Genomic DNA, 22,427 nt, shown 5'->3' on the forward strand with positions numbered 1-22,427 from the left:
TGACCTGGTTTTTGTGTGTGTGTGTCACATAAAATATATTTTTGGGGAGGGGTCGGGAAATAGGGACAGTGAAGGGTAATGGGTTTTGAATCAATGGGTATGAATCAAATCCAATGTTAGCCGTTCAATTTCTTTTGGGATTCCCTCATGAAAAAATAGAGGAGTTCTGTCCCGTTTACATCAGATGGTTATAAATTGTTAGACGTTTTACACCAGGATGGCCTCTTTGGAATTTGTAGCTATGTATTTTTAATACTGTCAATAAACTACTTCCTCAAGACATAGAAGGGCAATAATGGAAGCTGTTAACAAAGTGTGAAAAGAAATGGGCTAGCAAAGGTTAATCACATGGCTGTCCACTAATGACCTCTCCAGCCCTGAGTTTAAACCCTCCACTACTTGTAAAGACCAATCACGTGAATAATTTCCTGTCTGAGGTAGCCTTTATGGCTAAGAATAAAAGCTGAGCTTATTGTGAAAAGAAAGCTCTCAGCAGGGGAGGAGGTTATTATTTTTAAGCTGATCTAAACACCTGGGTTTCCCAGTAGACCCTATTAAACTTCCTCCATTATGTCTAAATATTTCAATCATTCCTACCACAGTAGTGAATTAGTGTATTACTGCTTAAAGCATATAAGCCCTGGTGATGGGGACATCAGAAGCTGACACCAGTCACCCGTGCTGAAGAGGTGCACATTGCAGACAGGCGTCACTGTCGTCCCTTTCCCCTGTGAGTACACTGCTAAGGGCAGATACTAATGAAAGGTCCCAGCCGTATGTTCCCACTCACGTGAAAAGGTGAGCGAGAGGAACATTCACCTCAAAACCTGGTATGGAGATAGAGGAACAGGAATCCTCTACTACATTGGGCAGGGCTGCTGGAACAATTTGTATAGTGGGGGTGCTGAGAGCCATTGAACCAAACTGTAAACCCTGTATATGATGGAAACCATTTCAAGCCAGGGGGTGCGGTAGCACCCCCAGCACCCCTAGTTCCAGCACCTGTGACACTGGGCCAGAAAAGGTGTATCCCAGGCACGGTGGGCACGTGAAGGGTGGGCATCCACAGAGCAACCTTTGCTTCCTTCTTGCAAGTAGATGGAAGGTCTCACCTTGCCTGTTCCCCGTGGCCCCCTGGGTGATATGCCTCCTATGATGGAGGGTAGGGAAAGCACATAGGATACATTGAGATAGTAAACGATGCTGGTTAACACTGAGAAATGTGGCTTTGACATCCCACAGGGGGGTGAGGGGTGGGGATGTGTGGGTAAATATGTTGCACAATCCTCCTTCTGACCCTTCTCACTCCCCCTGTGGCTTATCCATGCTCTCTTTTCCTGCATAGTTACAGGTCACAGGTCACCAGGATAATTTGAACTGGGGCTGCATGCAACTGTATAGAAATGGGGTACATGCCACATATTCCTCCCCAGTGGTGCTGGAACTAGGGTGCTGCCTCACTCCCTGGCTTGAAGTAGTAATAACAAACACCAAATACATGGTTTCCATGATCAGCACCCCCACTTTAAAAATCGGTCCAGCACTCCTGCTCCCCCTCTGCTTGGCTTCGGCCATTTTTCTCCACATAGTACTTCATTAGCTTACAAATCAATCACGATCAAAAGGAACCAGCACCAAAATTCCTTTCCAATTCCCCCAAGCCGATCAGAGCTATTATTTTCCAGGAGAGTTTCCCTAGTTTTGGTCCGTTTTGCTTAATGAAGAGTGCCAGAGAGGCCTAAGTAATTGAACCTTTGCAATGCTTCACAGAATAAATGTACCCAGCTTTGAATATATTTGGTTTCCTGGTCAGCATACAATGAGGGACAGATCCTCAATTGGAAAACTGGGTTTATTCCATTGACTTCAATGGGGTTACCTTGATTTACACCTGCTAAGACACACTTTTTCCTCTGCTAAGACTCTAATCTGTCATGCCTTGTCTAAAGCTAGGTGACCGTGCAAGATTTCCAAAATCAACATAACCTGAAGTTTACATAATAAATGCCTAACGTTTTCAACTTCAGTCTCTCAAGGAATTGATATCATCATTCATTATTAACCCGTTCAAAATGCTTTCCAGGGAGCCACTTGATATTATACAGACAGCAGCAAAGTCTACTTAGTATACTGCAGCCCTGATTTTCCAAAACACAGAAGCTGTCCAGGTCTGTAAGCAGTTGTGTGTCTAGTCTGCATGGACAGATACCTGATTTGTGCATGCAGCTGCAGTTATTGTGCATTCAGTTTAGGCCCACAGTTGCTCACGGGGCTGGGTTCCTTGCCATTTTGGAAGTCAGGCCTTGTGTATGTGGAAAGAAAACAAAGTATTTAATCGTATCTAATAATGCACATGGCCTTGTGTATCCAAAGTTCCCAAAGCCATTTACAAATGGTAAGCCTCACAGCATCTCTGGGAGGGAGGGAATATTTTTATCTAATTTTTGCAGTTGGAGGAAACAAAGGTTACGGGTTTAAAAACTGGAGAGAAAAAAAGGAACCCAATCTTAACACTTCCACATCAGGGGTGAAAATTTCCTGTCAAAGAAAAAATTGTCACCAAAGCCAGCAAGGAAGGATTCAAAAATATGTTTCACAATTCAATACAAACGTATCCTTGTCAGTCTAATTCTTTTAAACAAAAATGAAGGCAGTAGCACACCCTGGTGTGATTGGGCAGTTAAGCTGTCAGAGAGCTTGAGTTTTCCCTCTAAACCTTCAGGAGGAGAAGACAGCACGGGCCATAGGCAGACAAAAATCTCATTACTTCAGGGGCAGTTCTGCCTAGCAGGTAAGGGGTGCCGCTTAAGGACTCTCTGTGTGTGCATGTGTCTGGAAAGAGAAGGAGCGGGAGACTCTACACTCTCATACCAGAACACACTATGGAAGACTTATAGGGTGAAACCTTGACCCCAGTGAAGTCAACGGAAAAACTTTCATTGGCTTCAATGGGGCCCAGATTTCACTCATTTTTATTTTATATTTTTATAGCCAACAGAAGTTCACTATCATCAAAGGTTTCAGAGTAGCAGCCGTGTCAGTCTGTATTTGCAAAAAGAAAAGGAGGACTTGTGGCACCTTAGAGACTAACCAATTTATTTGAGCATAAACTTTCGTGAGCTACAGCATCCGATGAAGTGAGCTGTAGCTCACAAAAGCTTATGCTCAAATAAATTGGTTAGTCTCTAAGGTGCCACACGTACTCCTTTTCTTTTTATCATCAAAGGTTCACTCTGACTGGTATTGCCGGTTGCAATGCACTACAGTTATACAGGACTTTCATTCAGTTCCACTTTTACTATATCAGAGTGTACATATTCCTCTGTATAACTACATATATATGGAGATTAAACACAAACACCCAGAGAAACCTGACATGTTAAAAATATGGGACAACTATTCTATGGCCTTGGAACACATTCCTGGTTCACAATATATTTTTTAAAAGCCTTAAAGGAAGCCTGTCTTATTTTGAACAACTTGACAAATTACAGCCGAGTTCCATTTGCTTAAAAAAAAAAAAGAAATAAAGCTGTATGGGGAAAATCCAGGTTGCGGCAAAACGTTAAGAACAAACTGTCCAGGTTCTTCTTTCAGAACAATCCCGTGACCTTACAACTCTCACTTTAGAGTAAAGTGGTAATGCAAATACCTAATTAAAAAAACGGCTTGTATTTGGAGTTACTAATTAAAAATCCTCATGCTCCCCCGACTTTTTTTTTTCCTGTGGAAATCGGCAAGGTTATTTAATTGAAGTCCCATTTTGTTGGTGCAGATGCACCAAGTGTCTGAATCATCAAACGGATTTAGTGTGTTTTGATTGTTGTGTGTGCCTCATTGCTATTCCCAGAATGTCGAGCTGAGCTTATGCTGATCGGCAGGATTTAGAAGCATGAAACAGTAAAAGAGTCCTTTCTTCTCTCCCCAGCCCCCTCCCCCTCCTTGCCCCCCTGGATTTACATTGAAACTTTGCCAATATCAGATCACACTCTGTCTGCTGCCTCTGCCCCGCTTCTTTGGCCCCAAACTTCATCTCTAGATTTCCCTTTACTGACTTGAGAAGTTTCTTGCTGTTTCAGTGGAACTCCTTTAAGGTTTTAGGAGGGCAATTTGATTATTTTTCTATTCCCCTTTTCTGTTTTCAGATTGGGAAGTTGTGTGAAAAGAAGTGAGAGAGAGAGACAGAGAGGCTGCTTTTCGTCTAGAGGTGAAAACAGCCTGGTAACCAGCAGGTGCAAAGCCCCAAAGCAGCTGCTTGCTGCTCTCAAGCTGAAGCGTCTTGGTTCCCCACCCTCCAAGCCAAGAGCACTTCATATAATCCTCTCATGCAATTCACACTGTAATTGCAGAGATCCAGGCTGCCAGGGCTCATTTTATTATTATTTTTACTGATAAGATCTTCCGCAAACAGGGGACCAGTTGGATTAATTATTTTTACGTAGCTCTGCAGCTTCTGCAGAAGCAAGTTGGCTTGTTATTTTTCTTTTTTTGGTCCTGCTTTTCTCCCGCTCCCCACCTCATACCCTCTTGAAGGCCACTCACAAAGTAGCACATGTGGAACGTTCATGCCGGCTCTGTAAGTCCCTTTATTGACTGGCCCGCTTCATTCACTTCTCAAGACGAAGCCTGGCGGTTGGGTTCTAGCAGTGGAGATTAGTGTCTTGAGAGCCAGCTTGTTTTCTCAAGGCTCTGCTTGTTACATTGGTAATTATGGGTCTAAGGGATCCGTTTCTGGTATTTGACTAAGTGGCATGGATTACTGTGCAATCATTTCTCACTTGGGGGGGGGGGAAATCTTATTTTTTTATTATATGCCTCAGGACAACTTTTCAGCAGCTTTTATATAAGTAATTGCTCTTCCCTGTTATCTGTGTACAGGTATTTTTTATCACATGATGAAATGTATCAAACCAATAGTTAAAGCATTAAGGACTGGTAAATACACAGTGCTGTTCTCTTTTCCAGCCTGAATGCTGATCCAATGAATATGTTGTGCCTCTTATACAGGTTCCTTATTTGCTGTTGCAGTCTAATATGCCAATAAGTTGTTTATTGAGTGAAAATGTTAAATATTTGGTTCTAATCCTTGGTTCTTAAGGGTGGGATTCACAAAGGTGGAGATGTAACTTCCATTGATTTCCAGGAGAGTTCGGCACCTAAGTACCTTTATGAATCCTATTATAAGATTTCATTTGTACTCAGTTTGGTTTTCAGTAAACAAAAACAAAAACAACCCCCAAAACCCCAAAAGCAAAAAAATCAGTTTGCCTAGATTATTATTTTTTTTTATTTTATTTTATGAATTAATATTTTGCTGCTCAAAGGTGACATGTTAATATCTGGAAGCTGAAATCCTCTGTTTAGGCACAAATGGCCTGACCCAGTTCCCACTGAAATCAGTACAAAACTCCCATCGAACGTCAATGGGACAGGCTCAATACACGTTTCCCCCATAGTGCTCCAGTAACGTACCTCAACTCTGTACTGAAGGGACCATACTTTTAGGGAGAGATCAGTTGTTTTGTCCATTCCTGCAACTGGTTAAAAAAAATTGGAAAAAGCATTCCATGATACATGGTCCAAGTTGATTTCATTTCTCAGGGTTCAAAATTGACCCTTTATTTGTTTTTCATAAAAAATGCACATTTTAAAATTTAAATGGTTATTGAAATTTTTCATTTATTGAAAGCCTGTAAACAAAATATATCAATAAACTTTTTGATTTAAAAAACCATGAAAATGTTCAGTTTTGACAATATTTCCCCCAAAGCTTTGGATTAGAAAAAAGAGCATTTTTGTCAAACCATTATTCATATATTTATTGTTATTAGACCAGATGGGCCATTCAGTGCTTGATGCCTTCATCAACAAGCGTGTCACTTAGTCCAAGTTGTGGTGACTTTTGTGATGTCAGCACCTTTCCAATGCACACTGGATTAAAATCACCAACCCATTTCTCATACGCCACAGAATAACCTTTCGGTTGTAAGCTCCTTGGGGCAGGCACCATCCTTTGTTCTGTGATTGTGCAGGTAGTACAATGTCCCTAATTATGGTTTCTACACATTACCACAATACAATTAATAATAATAGGTTATAATGCATATCAATCTCTTTGGACCTGAATCAGTTTCAAAGCAGGACTTACAGAAGAAAAACTTGATTATGCCAGAGTTGTATAAAAGTGACCTTTCATGTGAGAGTTTGTATAGTTTTGTCCTGGGCAATTTCATGATGCCAAAATCTATTTTTCATAAAATAGTCATTTTTACATTGAAAACAATTCAAAATATTTTGAAATTTTGCAGGTTTTAGTATGAATACTGATTTTTATCTCAGATAAATATGCACATTTATAGGGATGGTTTTGAGTGAACTTGGAACAAAAGTAGGTCCATTTTCAACTGAAAAAATCCACAAAATTATACAGGATGTTTGTGAAATTGAACAATTTTGGGAAACTTAAAATGAAGTGTGACTGTTGAGGTGTTTGATTTTTTTTTCATGCGCCTCTTTTTGAGATCTACAGGTAAAAGCTTCACAGAATCACAGAGAGGTAGGGCTGGAAGGGACCTGGAAAAGTCACCTAGCCCAGCCACCTGCAGTGACGCAAGACCAAGTATACCTAGACCATGCCTCACAGGTGTTTATCTAACTTGTTCTTAAAAACCTCCACTGATGAGGATTCCCACAACCTTACTTGGAAGGCTATTCCAGTACTTAACTATTCTTATAGTTAGAAAGTTTTCCCTACTATCTAACCACAATCTCCCTTGCTGCAAATCAAGCCCATTACTTCTTGTCCTACCTTCAGTGGACATGGAGGATAATTGATCACCATCCTTTTAATAACAGCTCTTCACATATTTGGAGACTCATCTGGTCCCCTCCCGCTCAGTCTTCTTTTCTCAGGACTAAATGTGCCTAGTTTATTTAACTTTTCCTCACTGATCAGGTTTTCTAAACCTTTTATCATTTTTGTTGCTCTCCTCTGGACTCTCCAATTTATCCACATCTTTCTTAAAGTGTGGTGCCCAGAGCTGGACACTGTATTCCAGCTGAGGTCTCACCAGTGCCACATAAAATGAGACAATTCTCTCCTGTATGTTATATATGACGTTCTTGTTAATACACTCCAGAATGAGATTTGCCTTTTTGCAACTGCATCACAGAGTTGACTCATATTCAATTTGTGATCCGCTATAATCCGCCCCCCTTCCTTTTCAACAGTACTGCCACCTAACCAGTTAGGTCCCATTTTGTAGTTGTACTTTTGATTTATTTCTTTGTAGTGTAGTATTTTGAACTTATCTTTACTGAATTTCATTCTGTTGATTTCAGACCAATTCTCTAATTTGTCAAGGTTGTTTTGAATTCTAATCCTATCCTCCAAAGTGCTTGCAACCTCTCCCATCTTGGTGTCATCTGCAAATTTTATAAGCACACTTACCACTCCGTCATTCAAGTCATTAATGAAAATATTGAATACCAGACCCAGGACAGACCCTGGTGGGATCCCCTTAGATATATCTCCCCCCGCCCCCAGTTTGACAGTGAACCATAGATAACTACTCTTTGAGTACAGTCTTTCAACCAGTTTTGTACCCTTCTTATCGTAATTTCATGTAGACCATACTTACCTAGTGTGCTTATGAAAATGTCCCATGGGGCTATGTCGAAAGCCTTACTAAAATCAAAATATACCATGTTAACAGTTTTCCCCCTAACCACCAAGCCAATAACCCTATTAATGAAGGACATTAGGTTGGCTTGACATAATTTGTTCTTGATAAATCCATGTTTGCTATTACTTACAACCCTATTATCCTCTAGGTGCTTACAAATTGATTGTTCAATAAATTGTTCAGGTATCTTTCTAGGCATCAAAGTTAGTCTGACTGGTCTATAATTCTCTGGGTCCTCTTTGTTCCCGTTTTTAAAGACAGGTGCTATATTTGCCCTTCTCCAGTCCTCTGGGACCTCACCCACCCTCCAGGAGTTCTCAAAGATAATTGCAAATGGTTCCAAGATTGCTTCAGCTAGTTCCTTAAGTACCCTAGGGTGAATTTCAACAGGTCCTACTGACTTGAATACATCTAACTATTCTTTAACCTGTTCTTTTCCTGTTTTGGCTTGCATTCTTTCCCCCAGGTGTTAATATTAATTGTGTTACATATTGGCCACAATTTACTGGTCACAATTTACATTTTAGTGAAAACTAAAGCAAAACAGGCATTAAATACCTCAGCCTTCTTGACGTTGCCTATTATCCACCCTCCTTCCCTGCTAAGTAGAGGAACCATACTTTCCTTCATCTTTCTCATGCTCCTAATGCATTTATTGCCTTTTATGTCTCTTGCTAGGTGTAACTCATTTTGTCCCTACATGTTTGAACAATTCTTTTGTATTCATCCTGAGCAATTTGCACATTTTCACTTTTTGTTGGATTCCTTTTTGATTTTCAGGCTATTAAAGAGCTCCTGATAGAGCATGTCAGCCTCTTACTATTCTTCCTATCTATCTTTCCTTTGCATCAGGATAGTTTGCTATTGTACCCTTAATATTGTCTCTTTGAGAAACTGCCAGCTCTCCTGAACTCTTTCCCCCGCAGAATTTTCTTCCTATGGGATCTTACCTACCAGTTCTCTGTGTTGGCTAAAGTCTGCTTTTTTGAAATCCATTATCCTTATTTTGCTGCTTACTCCTTCCTTTCCTCAGAATCATGAAATCTATCATTCTATGATCACCTCAATTGCCTTCAACCTTCAGATTTGTAACCAATTCCTCCCCGTTAGTCAGAATCAAGTACAAAATGGCTGTTCACCTAAGAGTACGTCTACACAGCCTGCAGCAGCGAGCCTCCCAGCCTGAGTGGACAGACTTGGTGTAGCAGAGCTTATGTTAGTGCCCTAAAATTAGCTGTGTAGACCGCTCTTTGAAGTTGTGACTTGGGCTGGAACTCGGACTCTGAAGTCCACCCCCGCCTGCACAGGCTTCAAAGCCTGCGCTCCAGACCAAGCCTCAATTCAAAGTGCTGTCTACACAGCTAAGGGGTGTCAGGTTCTGTGCCAAGTAAATATGTGGGTCCAGTGAAATCAGGCAAGGGGCACTTCTCTACTGGGTGAAGAGGGAGTGTGAACAGGTTTTCAAATCGTGCATAATTAAAGGTCGAGGCAGCTGGGTGACTTTCAAAGTGTACATGGGGAAGAAGGCTACTGCACGCCAGTGGGGTGGGAGAGAACAGGCAGAATGCATCTCCCATAAAAGTACCTGGGCTCATGCTCACAGCTGGCCATGCCTGCTCTTAGTTACAGTATGTGAACAGAGATTTCCTTGAAAAATCAGTTACTTCATTGGCATGTGCAATGACAAAATACACTGACATTGGCTGATGCAAGTCTGAGGATTAAATACAGGTTTTTGGAGCGAATTATAAAGCCACATATGCACTGCTATTAATTATTATGGGACAGATTTTTCACTACTTTGTCTCTTGAGTCATCATTTGTACCTGCATGAAGTGGGTATAAAATGCTGCCATTCCAATTTATTATGATCCTACACCCAATTTTCACAGGTGTAAACCATGACTCAAGGTACGAGGAATTAAGCCCTATTTTTAATCATCTGTAGTAAGGAAGATAACTTGGCCCAAATTCATCCCGATCTCCTTCCTCTCTTTCCTTCACCTTCCTTTTCAATGGCAAAATGGAAAAAGGAAAATAAGGGAATCATAGAACTGGAAGGGACCTTGAGAGGTCATCTAGTCCAGTCCCCTGCACTCATGGCAGGACTAAGTATTATCTAGACCATCCCTGACAGGTGTTTGTCCAACCTGCTCTTAAAAATCCCCAATGATGGAGATTCCACAACCTCCCTTGGCAATTTATTCCAGTGCTTAACCACTCTGACAATTAGGAAGTTTTTCCTAATGTCCAACCTAAACCGCTCGTGCTGCAATTTAAGCCCATTGCTTCTTGTCCAATCCTCAGAGGTTAAGAACAACAATTTTTATCCCTCCTCCTTGTAACAACCTTTTATGTACTTGAAAACAGTTATCATGTCCCCTCTCAGTCTTCTCTTCTCCAGACTAAACAAACCTAATTTTTTCAATCTTCCCTCACAGGTCATGTTTTCTAGACCTTTAATCATTTTTGTTGCTCTTCTCTGGACTTTCTCCAATTTGTCCACATCTTTCCTGAAATGTGGCGCCCAGAACTGGACACAATACTCCAGCTGAGGCCTAATCAGCATGGAATAGAGCGGAAGAATTACTTCTTGTGTCTTGCTTACAATAATCCTGCTAATACATCCTAGAATGATGTTTCCTTTTTTTGCAACAGCATTACATTGTTGACTCATATTTAGCTTGTGATCCGCTATGACCCCCAGATCCCTTTCTGCAGTACTCCTTCCTAGGCTGTCAGTTCCTATTTTGTATGTGTGCAACTGATTATTCCTTCCTAAGTGGAGTACTTTGCATTTGTCCTTATTGAATTTCAACCTATTTACTTCAGACCATTTCTCCAGTTCTCTCCAAGTGAAAGAAAGGAAGAAAAACCAAAATGTTTTCATTTTTGGTTTTTAAAAAAATCAGTTTTTTTCTTCTTTCCTATTTTGATTTTTTTCATCTAAAATATCTGAAAATTTGAAAAAAAAGTGACATTTTCAGAGAAAAAACATTTTCAAAACTTTTTGCAAAACATGCCATTTTCAGTCAGCTCTGATCCCCGATATGACTCAGAAGTGATGTCAGTTTTACCCAAGGGATGAATAACATTTACTCCATAATGTTAAAAAGGGTTTTTATACTATACATTTACCCACCTGCACCTTTCTGAACAGATAAGATTTAGTAGACTTAAAAAATTTAGAACCCTTGCACATTTCCTTGAAAGATTTAATATTCCATTTAATCTAACAGTAAAACATAACAAGTAAAACTATTATGAAGGCTGGAAAACTCCATCCTTTGCCCATCCAATTATACTTAGTTAGAGCAGCTTGTACAATTTTCCATTAGAGATCTTAAGAGGTGTGGGTGGTCTTACACGCTGGGGCACAAAAAGGTTCATTAAATTGTCAGCTGTATTTTATAATTTCCTTGCTTTTGTTAGTCGAAACGAGGTCCCCATATATTTGAGAGATGGACCTGGACCAAAAGCTTGGATCCAAACACACCAAGACCTTGGAGAAATTCAGCTCCAGATCATTACATTATGATTTATCCTTATCTCCGTAAGTCCTAACTTGGTGTTTAAGGCACATGTGTTTATCTATATGTGAGTGTGTGTTTATCTTTCTGTACACACACATGCTTTATACAGCATCCATCTATATTACATTAAGATTACTTTGCTATAATTATTCTGTTTGCTGGTTTAATGCTGCTGGAATATAATATAACATTTCCTTAAGTACCAGAATCTTTGTATGGTGTCTTTTTATTATTTAAATCTAAAGAAATACCTCCCCCCCCAGCACTTTACGGTAGTCATAGAACTTTATATCAACACACTGATAAAGAATTAATATTTTCATCTTAACATTTTAGTTCTTACCAAATGCATATTTAGCAGTTCAGATGCACTGGAATATTGATATTGTAACTGTAAAGCTGCACATTAGCCCACAGAGCTGAGATTTGCTAGTTAGTTGTTTATATGTTATAACACAGATGCTAAATAAGCTAGAGAAACAAAGAGAAGTACTTAATTAAGAGAATTCAGTACCTTGGATTTCACCAAGAGTGAATGAATAACAGTGGTACTTTTTGAAAGCATAGACAGCATCTATATTGAAACAAAACTAATTATAGCTATTGACGACATTTTTGGAAGAAGAATTAATTCACAATATATGGGCCTTTGGACTCAACCTTTACATTTGGGCATGCAGACAACTTCTGGTTACCTCATGTGCACACAAATCCAGAGAGAGAGAGAGAGAGAGAGAGAGAGCACACGCACGCACGCAAAAGCTGTTTACATTTAGAGGCTGATTTTGAAACTGAGGTCACTGGCGTTGCTGAAAAGATTTGAAAAGAGACAAAAAATAGTAATCAATTAAACAGAAGCTTTGCAGATTTTTACCTAAGAATAATAATTTAAAATGCCATGGGCCAAGTTCTGTGCAGACTGATACTCCTCTGATTTTGGTGGGATTATGTTATATTATGACTATTATTGTTATTTGCATAATAGTAGCACCAAAGGCTCCAGCAAAGATTGAGGCCTCATTGTGCTAGGTGCGATACAAACAAACACATACTAAGCAACAGTAGTCTCTGCCCCAAAGAGTTTAGATAGACCTAAAAAGACAAAGAATGGGAGAGGAAACAAAGCGAGGTGAAGTGACTTGCCCAAAGTCACACAGCAGGTCAGTGGCAGAGCCAGGAATAAAGCCAAGGTCTCCTGATACCTGGCCCAGTCCCCTATCTATCAGATCATGCTGCCTTTCCTAGGGTACAAATCCACACAGGATTTGGTCTGATGAGTTTACATGAAACCAGATTCACAAAATTCTATTTGTCCATTTGCCAGGGGCAAGTAAATAAAAAAAAAATCTGTTATTCTCAATCATTATGGCAAATGGCAGGTGAGTAGATTTTGTGCCTCAGCTGTTGGTAACTTCATAACAATTTTGGAAGGCTGAATCCTGGACGTTATATTTGGAGAGTTAAAGTTCATATGTTGAAGTGCTCAGCACTCCCAATTGGGGTCAGATTTTCAAAAGTGGGCAGCACCCAGCAATTCCTCTTGTGCCACTTACAGCCAGATTGTCAAAAGACATCAGCGCCCAGTATGCTGAGATCTTTGGAAACCGTGGCTGCTTATTTTGGTGCCTAAATGGGAGCCGAGCTCTTTAAAAAAACAAAACAAAACTATTCCTAAGTGGACCCTACAGCAAACTTTTAAGCCTGGTAGAGATGGTCTCAAGCCTTAGTTCTGAGATCCAAATCTCATATCCTGTATGGTTTAGGGATAGATCAGATCTGAAGATTTTGGTTCACCCCATTACAAAGACAGAGGACTTTATAGCAAAATACAGATCTTGGTGTATCTCTGACAATAAATTTTAAAAAACAAATTCACAGGTGGGGATGGCAAGCAAGTGCCACGTACTCAGTTAAGACTCTGCTAGCAAAAAAGTGCAGTTCTGTGGCTCTCTCTCAGCCTGGATGAAAAGTAACAGGTCTTCTTACCAAATACAAACTCTTAAATATCACAAAAGAGGGGACAGAGTTTGTAAACAGCAGCAATTTTTGAGCTTCTAAGTTAAGCAGGAAAAAGAATGATTTTTTTTGAGTTTTCACAAGAATCTTCTGCTCTCTACATTGATCTCATTCTTGCAAAACATAAAAAAAACCCAAAATGTGTGGATCCCAGTCTTCCTTTTCACCCCCATCCCAAGTTTAATGGGCAGTTGGCTTGCGAGCTCTTTTATATTATTAACAAGCGAAGAGGGCTTGTTGATCAGAGTTCACCACAGCTCTATTTTCTCCCCTCTCTAATTTTAAGAGCAGACCAGCCCCAATATTTGAAACTCCTCCTGCCCCTCTTCTTTTCATTCTCGGTTTCTTCCTTCCTTTCTCCCCCCACGGCCCCCCCACTCTGTCCCCTTCAGAAGCCCCCGGGATGACACAGCTCATTGATGCATCTCCTTCATTAGCATTTCAGCAGCTTGGCTCAGTAGTTTCAGAGACAATCCGTCATGAGAAAACTGAAGAATGTGCCCCATTTGCATGATTCTGTGCCAGAATGCAACTTTTTCTCAGCTGTTCATTGTGCAATTTCCCCCTGAGCCTTCAACTTTCCCATGAAGTCCCAGAAATCATATTATTAGATTTCCAGCCCAAATGAAATGGCTCCAAAGTTTGATTTTATGCACATTTTTACCTAACCTCACTGCTATACATAAACAGAGAATTCAAGTACATAAGAAACATGGGTTTACTTTTTGTTGCTATGAAAGGGAATATGCATTAGCTGAATGAAGTCGCTTTGAAACTACAAGGGGAATTTATGTTCCATGATCAGAACAATCCAATAACACTAGTGAATCCTTAGGCAAATTTTGAACTTCCATTTGTCCTTGCTTAACTATTTTATGCCTGTCACAATTAAATGTTTGTAATCCATTTTGAGTGTCTTTCTGAAATGAATGGATATGCAAACAACTTGATTGAAATGCTCAGTGCATATGTCTAAAAGTTACTGGCCCTCACACATAAGCAGAACAAATCAAGCTTTTGGTTAGTTTGTTTTAGAAATCAAAATGCTGTTTATAGAAAGTTGGACATATAAAACCTGCTCCTAATCACATTCCGGAGGGTATCTGCGTCTGTGGAAATAAAGAGCTTGTTATAGTAAAAGTGAACAAAAAAAATTAAAATTGGTGTAAAGCAACCAAACTACTCAATTAAAATGTATCCCAGTAGGAGAATTAGGCACCTGTTCTATAAAGTTATACAATAGGGCATCAGAGAACCACAGTGCATTTTCACAAGCAAAGGAGCTTTTAACAATCTAGTTGTTCATTATAGTCTTTATTTGGGTCTATATACACCAGTAATTATATTTTCCTTTGTCTTTTTTTTTCAAACCCAGTATCAGCAGAACAAATAATATTGTTTTCATTCTTGTGCGGCTAAAAGATTTCAACTCAGCTTGTTTCCTCAGCTTTCTTCTCTACTTTCTCAGTTACTCCTAATGAATATAGCTCTACATTAGGCTACTAAAATATTTTCTCTGCCGCTTGGTGGGCTGGGGAAGGGGCACCATGACCAATTTAATCAAGTGTATTGAACAAAATGTAATTTCTTGATCTATATATATGCAAAATGACACATAATTAAAACCTGCTCGGTTTGGAAGAAAACCTAAACAAGAGAGAAATTGGTTGCCAGATAATTTCATGCACAAACAGATAAATTAGAGCCCTTAAGTTGCAGAAGTTTGGTTGATGGTGGGAAGCTCACACGGTGATTAGAATTAGGTTGTGGAAGATTTCATTAATTATAGGTGACTGGTTTCCCCCTCAGAGGACAGCTCAGGTCCCCTTGTTCCCCCTCCCTGGCTCATCTTAAACTGTTGTCTAACCTTTCCCTTAATCCATCTCATCTTGAGCTGATGGGAACTGCTTTCATTCCACCTTATGTGGAGGTAATGAAACAATCTTCTTATTCACTTGGTTTCTCTGAGCCGGTGACACACAACAAAAAAAATGAGAGCTCTGATTAATGGCCGCTAATTAGCAATGTTAATGACCAGGTGTCCAAGAGCATGGCCAGCTCCTCTCAGCATGGAGTGATCTCTCAATGAGGGCCCTGCAAATCCATCCCCAGTGACCCTTCCCCTCAGCTGCCAGTAATGAAGCTGAGCTCTCTCATTACACCCAAGAGAGGCTCAGGGGGAGGCCAAGGCCTTGAGAGCCAAACTTTTCCTTTGGGTCTAGTGGGTCTCCATTAATTAAGGTCAGCATTTTTGGGCCCCCCCTCCTCCACCTCTTAAAAACCCTCCAATGGTAAAAGATTTGAGAAAAAGGAAGCTTAACTCTAACTCATTTGCCATTCTGAGCTTTCCTAGTGATGAAGATGCCTTTTCCCAACAGTCCAGGTTGCTAGTTAAAACTCTTCGCCCCGCCACCTCTGGGTTTCAGTCTTGTATAAATATAACTGTATGAAATGAGTGGGAGAAAAAAATATATATCATCAGCACAGCCTCCTCCCTTCACATACTGCCTAGATGTCTGAAGTTACAGAGTGCTATAGAAGTGAAGAGTTATTTTAGAATGTGATGTTCTGTCTTTGAATCAGTAATGATAAAAACTTAACATGTATTAAAAAGCTAATGTGCATTTCCATACAGGTTGCGGTGGGTGAGATGTAGTTTGTTAATTCATTGATTTTTTTTTCCCCAGATGTATAAAATGTGTCCTTCCATGTATACATAATGTTAACAAAAACACCCACATGGCATGTTGGTAATTCTGGAGAAGTTGGCAGCTCACTTGATCTGACAACATGCATCACAGAAGAATTTTAGCTAAACACTGAAGCTGATCTTTGCCTCTGCACAGAGGTTTGATAAAACAGAAACTGGAATTTGCCTTCCCTCCAGTGTGGCCTCAGTTTGAACTATGGTAAAACTAACCAGGCTGCCAGCTGTCAGCTCCAGTCTGAGCCTGTGATGATCATAACATGAACCTGTATCTTTCAGTACAGATTGTGTATGTCTACAATAGTTGATAAGCTATAGAAATCTACCTTGTTTTTCAAATTAGTTTTTTTTTTCCAATGTGGAGGTAAAAATCAAAATGTTTAAAGACAGAAGAATTTTGGCTTCATCAGTGTGGCAAGTAGCTACTGTTGGTGTAAACTTTAGCAGCTATAAAAAATAAATAAATAGTGCGGTGGAAATATCTATGGCGTTTGTATTAAAACACGATTTTGTGTAACTTCATTTAACCTGATTAATTTGACAGTATAAATGCTTTCTTTTTCTTGGAAATAAATCTATTAGCAATCTACTGTTTTTCAGAGGTGCATTGCAATCGAACTGCACAGGTCAGAACTAAGATGCTTTTCAGGACTCAAGCAGCTAAGGGGATTGGTAATGAGATATGCAGCCTTTCACCTCTAGGTCACCAGATCCAATACATCTTGAGCTGGTAGTGGCAGAAAGTTATCACTGTCAGATAACTACCACTATTCAGTGGTTGATCTGGGATGAAGAGGAGCTCTGATTTCATTTTCTAGTGGACAGGTGTTTTCATAAGGGTGTCCCCAGTACATCTACATGGGCCGAGATACCGTACAATAATAAGTGTTGTCCCATAAATACTTAAATGAGATATTCCTAAACTTTTTCATATCACGAACTGCATCTTGACAGAAAGATTGTCTCAGGGACTCCTGCCTTCTGAATCATGACCACCTGGATACCCTCATTTTCTACTGGCCATTGAATAATGTTTCCGCAGGATCTAAATAATTGCTTACATGGAAAATTAATATTAGAACAGTATTTAATGCCATTTTTTACTTTTCTTAATGCAATTGCAGGTGGAATAAAGGAGAAGCTAGTACCCTCTGACTAGTTCTCTGTGGAGCATTGGTAGTTCATTGCCACAGTTTGGGAACTACTTCCCTAAGGGATACCACCATGCCATTTGGCTTTCTAATGAGAAGTTTCATTGGTGAGATTGAGAATTGAATAGGGGTCCTCACCAGGCCAAGATTGGAGCTTCTTAGTGCGGCGCTGTGGGAAGCTTGCATCACAGTTGCTGGGCTTCTTTTGTGGATATATAATTAACTGTGATTTCCAGTGCTGTCCATCAGCAATCTTTTACCCGCACTAAATGCACTTTCAAAAAAACCTAGTAAGATTTACTGGTTCAGTCCACAGTTACGTAGTGACTTGTTTCCCACAGAAACATTAGAGATTCTAAAGAGACACAGCAAGTATCTGAGTCAGCATTGCATATGCCTTTGCTCATGTACCACCAGTGGTATATGTATCGCAGTTTGGGAACCCCTGTCCTAGAGTATGGGACTTGGTGTCATGCTGTAGACCAGGGGTTCCTAAACTTTCGGACATGTACCACTGGTGGTACATGAGCCTGATGTTCCATCAATTCACTCCACAACACTCTTTTGAGAAGATCATACAGGAACCAATAAACTTCGGTTGCTGCTGCTCTAAATATGTAATTCTTGGGTTCTGTTCTGGGCTGAGCCACTGTTTTGCTTAGTGACCTTAGTCTGTCTAGGTTTTTATACAGATGCTTATCCCTCTTGTATCCAACCACCTCACAAAGCCACTCTGTGCTTCAGTTTATCCACCTGTAAAATGGACACATGAATACCTTCCTGACAGGCTACAGTGAGGCTTAATTCATTAACGTTTGTACAGCACTGTAGCACTTGGATGAAAGAAGTCATGCAAGTGCAAAGCATTATTAATACGCTAATTGAATAAAAATGTGTGTTGATAACACTTTAGGAAGGAAATACGTGACTATTAATGACAGGCAACTGGAAATAAAGCAGGAACTCTGCCCTTATTTAGAGTAACCTAGATGCATAGACAACTTAAAACAGGTGCTCTGTCCTCAGTTTTAGGCAATCCAGGCTCCATAATTGACTTGAGAAGAGCTACTCCAGGCTACTGTGTAATTGCAGAAGTATTCTCTCTTCTGGCTCCCAGTCTCCTCATCATGTTCTAACTCACTGCTCTTTACGCTAAAGCCTTTGTTGATGAGAGGCCGGAAGCAGTAAGTACAAATAAAGCAATGAGCAGGTGGGGGGAAGGTTACCACTGCTTAAGGCTAAAGTACGCAGTCTTTATTGGGACACTAAGTAAATGGAAGTCTAGAGCTTGGAAGACAAGGAAGAAACACAGCAATAATCCAGAAAAATAGATGAAGGAAATACATTGCAAACACACTCTCTCTAACACTGTATTCAGAAAAGATTGGCTCCAAGGGTATATTGGTAAATAGCTTGAATCCCAGATTTGTTTGTTTCATTTTACAGGATTATATTTTGATGGGGAATTTCCCTCAGATTTTTTAAAAAAGAAAAATCCTATATTGTCCTCTTTCTTGTTTACATTTTTAACAACAACAAAAGCTGTAATTTTTGTAGGGCTAACAATATTTGGTGCTAGACTGCTGCAGAGCCAGCCAGCAGAGGGAGCCAAGGTTATGAACAAACCTTTGTTCTTGCGGCTCTGCTGACACATACCCTGGCAGAAGGAAGAAGAGCCATCTTGGCTGGTACTTCTTGAGAAACACTGACTAATATTAATGTATATGACAGGAAACAGACAAAAATACCCCAAATAACACATGGTCTTTCCAGGCTTCTAATACTAGATTACAAATAATGGTGATCAAAAGAGAAAAACAAGGTTATTGTGCTTTCCCTTTGGGATTGTCTCCATTGCTGCTGGACAAGTTGGTTTAAGCTATGAAGTATTCCTGGGATCTGTTCCTAAGCTGCTTTTACTTTAATTAGAGATACTCATGAACAAAAGTCCTGGATTTTAACACTCAGAAATGTTGGACACAGAGACTATGTCAGAACCTGAACGAGGATCAGGATTAGGATTTCAGGGCCCTATAATGAATGAAAACAGGGTCTCAGAAGAAACCCAAACTTTTCGCAAGGGGATGTTTCTGGAATCTAAACTCTGACCCCACTCAAAAGGTCAGAGCTGCTCCCTATCTCTAAAATAGACCAAATCAAAATGCCAGATGCAAACATGGCCAGACTTTTAGATGATTTAAAATCCAGATCCAGATATGAGCTGTGCAGGGTTGGGCCATCTGTACATGTAAACGCTTTCTGCCTCAGTTTACTCATTTGTAAAATGCGGCTGAGGCTTAACTCAATCATGTTTGCAAAGCACTGAGATTCTCACAGGAAAGGTACTATAGAAATACAGTATATTTTTTAATGCTAGAATCAACACCATTCCCAGTAGATCCACCAGTATTATTTCCAGTAGATATAATTTCTAGTCTCAGTAGATAGCTGAAAAACTGTAAATCATGTATAGAAGAATCATACGTTTATAAACATTGGCCAAGGAGTGAAAGGAAATAAGAATAAATCATTTTTAGAGCTGACTGAAGACTATTTTATTTCCCCATAAAATTTTTTCATTTGAAATTTTCCACTCAAAATTGTTTGCTGTTCATGGGAAATTTTGAATAAGAATATTTTGGTTTTGTTTCAGTTCAAATCAAAATGTTTATTTGACTTCAAATACAAAATTTCATTGCAGTGTTTGAAACCTGAAAAATGTAGGGTTTCGATTTTCAGTTTGTGTATTTTTGATTTTCTTCTCCATTATCTTTCATTTCCTATTTCCTGGAAAAAGGAGAAAAAATGGTAAAAAACCAGAGACAAGGTGGGAAAACCCCACTTTCACTTGTTTACTTTTTTCAAGTGCAAAAGTGTAAAAGATAGATTTAAAAAGTTTAAAAAGTGAGAGTTTGCTCTTTAATACCTTTCTAGTTGAAAAACATGTGAAAAAGTAGAGGAAATGTTCTTCCCCTTTACCACACTTTTAAAAATCTTTTTTCTAACTTTTCCCAAGTGAGTCAAAAATAAAAACAAGGTTTTCTGCACTTTGTCTCAGTTTTTTCCCCTCCCCTCACTCCTTTTCTTCCAGTGGAAAAAATAACAAGGAGTAGAAAGGGAGGGTGGGGGTGTCAAAAAAACCTCAATATCAAAAAAGTCTGTTTTCAAAAAGTGAATGAAAAATGGAATTTGAACTGAACTAAAACAAAAATATTCATTTTGTATCATTTTGAAACTTCTCACTGCAAAAAATCAAAATTTGTTGACGATGACATCATCCTGTGAAAACTCCTGTTTTTGATGAAATCTGATTTTTGGTAGGAAGATGTTTTGATCAAAAAAATGCAATTGGGTCTAATCATTGTTGATCTTAATGCTGTATTAAGAGACACAATATGTCTTACTGTGGACTGTTACTATCAATTTGACCATAACTATATATAGCTCCACAATCACAAATTAGTTCCTTACTACTGACTTTAATTTTTGCCTACATTACTTTGAACCTCTTTTCCCCAGTGTGCAGATACCAACTTCTTAGTTATGCACCCAAAAGGCCTCTCAGCCATGAATTAGTAATGGAACGGACAAATTTAAAGAGCCCCTTCACTTCTTTTCTTTAAAGAACAAAGTATCTGGTCTGGAGAGAAACACACTGGACATTTAACAAGAAAAATCTTATAGAAGTTACCTATGAGATTAACATTTTGATCATAATCTGGAGATGCACTATTCTATGAGATTTGTTACAGAATGCACTCAGCTGCCATTGGATGGATACCACAGTATCCATTTGTGCTATCCTGACTGAATGGGCATGAAGATAAAACTACATTTCACTCCTAGTTGTTGTCTCTCCAGATCGGAATTGAGGCACATTATTAATACCTAGCTCTTAGAAAGTGCTTTTCATCAGTAGAGCTCCAAGTACTTTACAAAGGAGGTCAGTATCACTATCCCCATTTTACAGAAGGAGAAACAGACAAAGAGAGCTGTGAAGTGACTTGCCCAAGGTCGCCCAGCAAGGAACTGACAGAGCAGGATTCCCAGTCAAATGCTCTCTCCACTAGGCCACATAGTGCAGCAGTGTTGGAAGACTGGAACTTCTGCTATGCTTGTTCTGTGGATAAACAGAGGAATTCATTTCCCTGGCCGTCAGTTGGGCAGCTTCCATCAGCACTAAATTAACTAATTTTCTTTAAAGAAATGAAGACAAAACACTGATCAAGAGTACTATGTGCCCAAATACCATATGAAGCGAGAGGGTTTTAGAGTAACGTCTCTAGCCATTACATGAATCCTCAGTCCACCCTGTAAACCCCGATTAAAGTCAAAGGGAGTTTCACATGTGACACTTAGGGGATGTCTACACTAGCACTTATTCTGGCAAAACTTTTGTTGCTCGGGGTGTGAAAAAACGTGCCCTGAGCAACATAAGTTTTGCTGGCATAAGCGCTTGTGTGCACAGTGCTACGTCAGTGGGAGACGCTCTCCCGCCGACATGGCTACCACTGCTCACGGAGCTGGTTTTATTATGTCGACCAGAGAGCTCTTTCCTGTGGGCATTACATGGCTACACGAGCGATCTTGCAGTACTACAGCTGTGCTGCTGTAAGCTTGTAAGTGCAGACATAACCTTAGTGACCGGCCACACACGTCAAATAACAAAGAGCAAATCCATGAAGGCGTCGTTTGAAGACAAGAGGCTGTGACCAATGTATAGACTGAAATATGTTTGTGAAAAGTGTGCATGGAATGATTTGAATAATGAAGAAATTTGGAAAAATCAAAGTCTATCTGCAGATAATTAAAACAGAAAAAAAGGCAGAATTGGTTGGAGATGTCACTATGAATAGCGTAACAAGCTCTGAGCTATATAAAGAGAATGATCCCATTGTACATAACCTAAACATTCAATATTTATGCAGCACTAGTAGACTGGAAAGCGTGAAATGATCACTAACTATTCAGACAAGTCCCTTCGGGTAGTGTTCTGTTGAAAGTAGATTTGTTACAATGTAACAAACACAAAAATCTACACAGCCAGTCTGATGGATCTGCACTCCTCGTTCAGGACTCAATCTTACATGGTGCTGAGTCCCTGTGAGAGGGGATGAGTTTGAATCAGGCCATATTTATCAGGTCAGGGTATGTCTATACCACAAGTGATACAGTGGCACGGCTGCAGCTACATTACTATAGCGTTATAATGTAGACATTTTTTTATAGTGAAGGAAGGGTTTTTTTTTTAGTTGCTATAGTAAATCTGTCCCCTCAAAGGGCAGGAGCTAGACTGATGGTAGAATTCTTCCATCAACACAGCTGCATCTGCAGT

Source organism: Caretta caretta, chromosome 9, assembly GCF_965140235.1.
Source record: "Caretta caretta isolate rCarCar2 chromosome 9, rCarCar1.hap1, whole genome shotgun sequence".
NCBI classification, from domain to species: Eukaryota; Metazoa; Chordata; order Testudines; family Cheloniidae; genus Caretta; species Caretta caretta.